At 46.6% G+C, this 7,758-nt stretch overlaps 1 long non-coding RNA gene across 1 annotated transcript; it reads right to left on the bottom strand.

The window, feature by feature from the left end:
- Nucleotides 1-5,926: 5,926 nt before the first annotated feature.
- LOC127649662 (uncharacterized) lies at nucleotides 5,927-7,428 on the bottom strand. The gene is made up of 3 exons (XR_007971313.1): nucleotides 7,367-7,428; nucleotides 6,532-6,691; nucleotides 5,927-6,096 (listed from the first exon to the last, which is right to left on the bottom strand). It is a non-coding gene; the product is annotated as an uncharacterized LOC127649662 (long non-coding RNA).
- Nucleotides 7,429-7,758: the final 330 nt, after the last annotated feature.

Below are 7,758 nucleotides of genomic sequence, written 5' to 3'. Positions count from 1 at the left end.
GTTGTCCCCCCCTAAAATATAATTAAAATATGTGTATTGTAAATAATATAATGATATATTCTTAAAAATTGTTTAAGAAATAAAATAATACAAATGCAAACGGGGCAACAACAAAAAAACCCCTTGGTGTCCCCTTCAAAAATTGCTCTTGAGAATTGTTATGTTTAATGTCCCCCACAACATTTTGATGAAAATTTCACCCCTGGTTGGCTTCAATCCTTTCCTTGCATATTAAACAGCTCCAGACCTGTATGCATGGATTATCTGCATATTAAACAGCTTCAGACCTGTATGCATGGATAATCTGCATATTAAACAGCTTCAGACCTGTATGCATGGATTATCTGCATATTAAACAGCTTCAGACCTGTATGCATGGATAATCTGCATATTAAACAGCTTCAGACCTGTGCGCATTTATAATCTGCATATTAAACAGCTTCAGACCTGTACGCATGGATAATCTGCATATTAAACAGCTTCAGACCTGTACGCATGGATAATCTGCATATTAAACAGCTTCAGACCTGTACGCATGGATAATCTGCATATTAAACAGCTTCAGACCTGTGCGCATGGATAATCTGCATATTAAACAGCTTCAGACCTGTGCGCATGGATAATCTGCATATTAAACAGCTCCAGACCTGTACACATGGATAATCTGCATATTAAACAGCTTCACACCTGTATGCATGGATAGGCAGGGCATTTTTTTATTTGGCTGAAGTGAAATGTCTTGAGTAAATTCAAACCACACATGGAAACTCAGCCATTGAAATAGAATTGCAGTACTCTGTCATTCCAAGAGTATTGGAGAATGTTTCCTCTAGTTTTCTATTCTAGAGCATTGATGCTGTGTGACCTGTTCAATTGTAACATCTTGATGTAATAGTCCTGCTTGTTTACCTATTTCTCTATAAAGACATTTAAACTGGAAATAAAAACAATTTCAACACAACTTGGATATATGTAGCCCATCATGTCTTTCTGGAACCACTTCAACCAGTTCAAGTTAGACATTCATTGTAAAGAAGCCTTTGTTAGACAATCATTAAAATCACCTCAATGATCACAGTGGAGAGATGATTGTTGTGACGTAATGAAGCTAGGAAGCAAGTTGCAAGTTGACAATTAGTTTATTGACAGTCAAATTGAGAAGATAGGGGAAAAGTCCGGGGTGATGGTCTAGTGGCGCAGAGTCTCCAATGGTCAGATGATCGTGGTGAGAAGAGTGAAGAGAAGTGTTGAACAGACACGGCTGAATCCGGTAACAGCAAACAGGACACCGAAACAGGGACAACGAGAGAACTGGACTGGAACTCTGAAGAGCTGAACAACACCGGACATCACAAACAACGATCTGACAAGGAGATGAGAGAGTGGTGAGAATTTAAAGGGAATGGGAATGAGTAACAGCTGGTGAGAGGAGTGATTGTGCAGAGCGCTAATCATGGTACAAACAACACGCCCACACATTCACGCACCCACACAACACACACTAAGAACAAGGCACGAGACAAGGAAGAGACATAGGATTAAATACCGTGACAGTACTCCTCCCCTAGGAACGCCTCCTGGTGCTCCCAGGCTCCCTTACCTGCCGATTGTAGTCATCGATAAGGGAGTGATCCAGAATGTCTCTGGCCGGTACTCCAACCTCTCCTCCGGACCGTAACCTTCCCAGTCCACCAGGTACTGAAATCCGCGCCCTCCGCCTTGAGTCCAGAATACGGTTGACCGAATAGTAGGTTCCCCGCCTACGAAGTCGCGGCGGGGGGAACCGAACCGGCGGGTTAATGCGGAATAAAAGACGGGTTTTATTTTGGATACATGAAATACGGGTGAATTCTCCTGTACGCTGGAGGAAGGTTGAGGCGGACTGCCACCGGACTAACGATCTTGGTGACAGCTGAACGGGCCAATAAATTTAGGTGCAAGTTTATTAGATACTGAACGTGAGGAATGTTCTTAGTAGAAAGCCACACTTTTGACCAACGACGTATACTGGGAGGCCTAGACCGGTGGCGATCAGCTTTGGCCTTGGTGCGTGACCCCACTTGGAGTAGAGTCTCCGGCCCTAGTCCAAGTGCGGTGACACCTCTGGATCTAAGGCGTGAGCGGAGGGGACCGCGACTTCGGATTCCAGACTAGGAAAAATAGGTGGCTGGTAACCTACACTACACTCAAACGGAGATAGGCCCGTGGATGATACTGGTAACGTGTTGTGGGCGTACTCAACAAAAGACAGTTGCTGACTCCATGAGGAAGGATTCTTGGATACCAAACATCGTAACGCTCTCTCCAGATCCTGGTTGGCTCGCTCAGATTGACCATTGCTCTGGGGATGAAACCCTGAGGACAGACTAACAGTCGCTCCCAGTAATTTACAAAATTCTCGCCAAAATTTGGACACAAATTGGGGTCCTCTGTCAGAGACCACATCTGTCGGGAGGCCATGTAGCCGAAAGACGTGGTCAATGACAATCACCGCTGTCTCCTTGGCAGAGGGTAATTTGGGCAAGGGAATGAAGTGGGTCGCTGAGAACCGGGTCCACCACGGTTAAAACTACCGTGTGTCCCTGTGAGGGTGGGAGGGCGGTGATAAAATCTAGAGCTGATATGGGACCAGGGTCTCGATGGCACCGCAGCGGTTGAAGTAACCCGCCTGGGGGTCGATTGGAACTCTTACCAGTGGCGCAGACTGAGCAAGCCAAAACAAAACTGTGAACGCCACGAACCATCAAAGGCCACCAGAATCGTTGCTTGACTAAAAACTTAGTTCGATTAACTCCTGGATGACAAGCCACATTAGAACAATGTCCCCACTGAATAACGCTGGACCGTGAACCCTCCGGCACAAACAAACGGTTCGGTGGGCACCGAGCCGGGGCGTTACCCTTCTAAGGCCGTCTTGACCTTCGATTCGATCTCCCATGTGAGTGTAGAGATGAATAGAGTCTCTGGTAAAATGCACTCGGAGTAGACGGGCGCTCGGAGTGATCAAAAATACGTGATAAAGAATCGGGTTTGATGTTCTTGGAACCCGGCGGTACGAGAGAGTAAAATCAAAACGACCGAAAAAAGAGCCCACCGAGCCTGCCTGGAGTTTAATCTTTTAGCTGTGCGAATATATTCCAAATTCTTGTGATCGGTCCAGACGATAAAAGGTACCCCGAACCCTCCAACCAGTGGCGCCATTCCTCCAAAGCTAACTTGACTGCCAACAACTCTCTGTTACCAATGTCATAATTACGCTCGGCCGAGGACAAGCGATGAGAAAAAACGCCGCAAGGGTGTATCTTGTCGCCTGAAGGAGAACGCTGGGATAGCACTGCGCCTACCCCCACCTCTGATGCATCGACCTCCACCACGTAACTGACGTGATGGATCAGGGGTTATCAGGATGGGGGCTGAAACAAAGCAACCTTTCAGTTTGGCAAACGCAGCCTCAGCTGCGCTCTGACCACCTGAACGTTGTTCTGGGGAGGTCAGGGCGGTCAGAGGTGTGGCTAGTTGACTGAAATTGCGAATGAAACGCCGGTAGAAATTGGCTAACCCCAGGAATCTCAGTAGGGCCTTACGAGACTCTGGACTTGGCCAATCTACCACAGCCTTGATCTTCTCAGGATCCATGCGCATTCCCTCAACCGACACGATGTACCCTAAGAAAGGAACAGACTGTGCATGAAAAGCGCATTTCTCCGCCTTGACAAAAAGCCCATTCTCTAGCAATCTCTGAAGCACTAGCCGGACGTGCTGCACATGTTCCTGGAGAGAAGAAGAAAAATCAATATGTCATCCAGGTAAACATATATGAACTGATCAACCATGTCTCGCAGCACGCCATTGACGAAGTGCCTGGAAGACCGCTGGGGAGTTGGACAAGTCGAACGGCATGACCAAGTATTCAAAGTGACCCCTGGGGGTGTTAAAAGCGGTTTTCCATTCATCCCCTCCTGATGCGGACCAAATGATAAGCATTACGTAAATCCAATTTCGTGAAGATGGATGCTCCCTGCAACCTCTCAAAAGCTGAAGACATCAACGGTAGAGGATAAGTATTCTTTACCGTGATGTTGTTCAGCCCCGGTAATCAATGCAAGGTCGCAGAGATCCATCCTTCTTCCCCACAAAAAGAATCCCGCCCCGCTGGAGAAGAGGAAGGGCGGATGAATCCATTAGCTAGAGAATCAGAAATATATTTCTCCATAGCCTCCCTCTCTGGAATCGAGAGTGAATATAACTTGCCCTTAGGCGGAGATGTACCTGGCAATAACTCTATGGCACAGTCATAGGGACGATGTGGAGGGAGAGAAGCCGCCGAGACTTACTGAACACCTCCTTCAGGTCCAGGTACTCACGGGCACGCTAGATAAATCCACCGCCTCTTCCTGAAAAACAGGGACAAAAACAGACTAACAGGCAGAAACAAGACAAGACTTATGACATTGAGTGCTCCACGCTGACACAGACTTAGACTGCCAGTCCACTTTAGGGTTGTGATGGGTGAGCCAGGGATGACCAAGGACGATGGGGGCAAGAGGAGTGTCCAGTATGTAGAAGGAGATGGTCTCGGTGTGATTGCCTGACGTGACGAGAGTGATGTCTTCAGTGGCTAGGGAAATGGTGGGAAGTTTCTGGCCATTGAGGGCGTGAACAGCGATCCGGTGAGTGAGAGACTTGAGGGGGACTTGGTGGTTGAGTGCAAAAGTGTAGTCCATGAAATTTCCTTCGGCCCCAGAATCCAGAAGTGCTCGACAGTCGTGACGGTGATTAGACCATTGAAGACTTACCGGAAGGAGGGTAGATGTGGATGAGGTCTTCTCGGCGGAGATCCCACCCGATAGTAGCCTCATACTTGCTATCGGGCGGATCCTTTTAAAGGACAGTTGTAGGCAAAATGTCCAGCACCACCACAGTACAAACACAGTCCCTGGGATCTCCGCCTTTCCTTCTCCTCCCGGAAAGCCGGGCTCGACCCACCTGCATGGGCTCGGGATCACAGACGGGCTGAACGCGTCCCCGCCTCCAGAACATTGACCGCCTAATCCTCTCAAGGGGCGGTTGGTTTGTACTCGCTGTTCCATTCTGGATAACCTTGCGCCCACTCTAGCGCCAAGGCGATCAAATCGTTTAGCTTGGTGGGGAGATCCATGGCGTATATCTCCTTTTGGACGCGATCAGCCAGCCCATGCAGGAACATGTCCCACTGCGCCTCCTCGTTCCATTGGCTCTCCGCCGCTAGCGTCCGAACTCGATAGAAAAGTCTGATACAGATCTCTCCCCTGACGCAAGTCGGCCAGCACTCTGGCTGCCTCTCTACCGGAGACAGCACGGTCGAAAACTCGCTTCATCTCCGCGGAGAGTGCTTGAAAAGAGGTGCAGCATTCATCTTGATTCTCCCACACCGCCGTTCCCAAAGGGCCGCTCTCCCAGAAAGTAGCGTCAGGACAAAAGCTGACCTTGGTTCTTTCATCACAGAATGTTCTGGGTTGTAAGGAAAAATGCATTGAGCATCGTGTTAGAAAAGCTCGGCAAAAATTAGGTTCACCTGAATATAGCTCTGGAACCGGTAGGCGGGGCTCCGACTGGGAGGGGGCGCTGGTGGTGGTTGAGGAATCAGCGGTGCGGGTGGCGCAGTGGGAGCTCGCAGAAGTTGAATTTGCTGGGTGAGTCCGGACACCTGCACCACTAGAGCCTGGACAGCCGAGCCGTGTCATTGAGATTCTTCTCCTGGTTCTCCATACGAAGTCTGCTGTTCATCACGAATTCTTCTAGGCTGTCTGAATTGTTACTCGCTGCTTCCATCTTGTGGTCAGATCGTTCTGTGACGTAATGAAGCTAGGAAGCAAGTTGCAAGTTGACAATTAGTTTATTGACAGTCAAATTGAGAAGATAGGGAAAAGTCCGGGTGATGGTCTAGTGGCGCAGAGTCTCCAATGGTCAGATGATCGTGGTGAGAAGAGTGAAGAGAAGTGTTGAACAGACACGGCTGAATCCGGTAACAGCAAACAGGACACTGAAACAGGGACAACGAGAGAACTGGACTGGAACTCTGAAGAGCGAACAACACCGGACATCACAAACAACGATCTGACAAGGAGATGAGAGAGTGGTGAGAATTTAAAGGGAATGGGAATGAGTAACAGCTGGTGAGAGGAGTGATTGCGGCAGAGCGCTAATCATGGTACAAACAACACGCCCACACATTCACGCACCCACACAACACACACTAAGAACAAGGCACGAGACAAGGAAGAGACATAGGATTAAATACCGTGACAATTGTTTGCACCAGCAGCAGTATAATTTATATAGTGCCATATAAATGATATGGACTACCTCTATCACATCCGATACTAATACGCCTTGTAGTACGTTCTGTAAAGTATTCGTTTTGATTGTTTCTATTGCGTGTACAATTAATAACAGAAAATGTTCCATTGCTTATGACATTTCCCATCCTATTTCTACACAATGCTTTTACAGTGTTATATGAAGCAAGAATAAATGTGTTAAAAGGTTTACTTGTCAATCTCTTATCATTCATTAACTCGGTACAGTCTTTATTTCGGTCTTGTCCTGTAACTATATGATCATCTTCAAAGTAAGCAGCACAGAGCTGGCTGCAGCATCCCACCAAAACCACCAGGAGGAGTATCTTCATCATCGTCATCTTTAGCAACACCTGCAACACAGTGAGACACACTGCATATTAGAGTTACACACACGCATTACTGTACATTGACGCGTGCGCACGCGCGCACACACACACACACACACACACACTTATTACTATACAGTGACACACTCACACAACTGTACACACATTCCTGTAAAGTGACACACACATTAGAGTTACACAACTGTACACACACATTACTGTAAAGTGACACACACATTAGAGTGACACAACTGTACACACACATTACTGTGGTGACACACACAACTGTACACACATTACTGTAAAGTGACACACACATTAGAGTTACACAACTGTACACACACATTACTGTAAAGTGACACACACATTAGAGTGACACAACTGTACACACACATTACTGTGGTGACACACACAACTGTAGACACACACATTACTGTAGTGATGCATACACACATTACTGTACAGTGACACACAACTGTACACACACATTACTGAAGTAACACACACACACAAACATTTTAAAACCCAGTAAATAGTGCATTACAGATGTCAATTCTTGATTAAACAAAGGCATGCATTAGCCTGTCATAGCATCCTGTAAACTGCTCCATAGCTCATTAATTTAAGAATCAAGGCATTTGTCTTTCATAGACTTGGTCATAAACAACAAAAGTAAAGTAAAATCAATACAGTACTTACCAACTGGATAAGATCAGCAGACTCTTGTTGAACACAGCCTCTGGTCTCAAGGTATCTTCAGTTCAGGAGCGGATGGTGATCGCAGGTCGAGCTCCATCTTTATTCAAAACGTTCAGCCCAAACAGCCAATAGGGTGTCGGGGATGGAACTTCTCAGAAATCATTGATCTGTAGTTATGCACTATTTATTTGTTCACCTCATTTTACACTTAGCTGAAGTCTGCTTCACCTCTTATTCTGGCAATTTATTTGCTTTAACATGCTTTTCAATTTTGACATAATATGATGTTCACTCCACAATAAACACTCATAACCAAACCTGCGATACATCCATCCATTATCATAATCGCTTTATCCTTTAGAGTCTAACCCAGCAGGCACTGGGAATAAAGT

The sequence above is a fragment of the Xyrauchen texanus genome, chromosome 9, assembly GCF_025860055.1.
Source record: "Xyrauchen texanus isolate HMW12.3.18 chromosome 9, RBS_HiC_50CHRs, whole genome shotgun sequence".
Classification (NCBI taxonomy): Eukaryota; Metazoa; Chordata; class Actinopteri; order Cypriniformes; family Catostomidae; genus Xyrauchen; species Xyrauchen texanus.
Note: the sequence above shows the minus strand (reverse complement) of the source record. Positions and strands in the feature narration are given on the sequence as shown.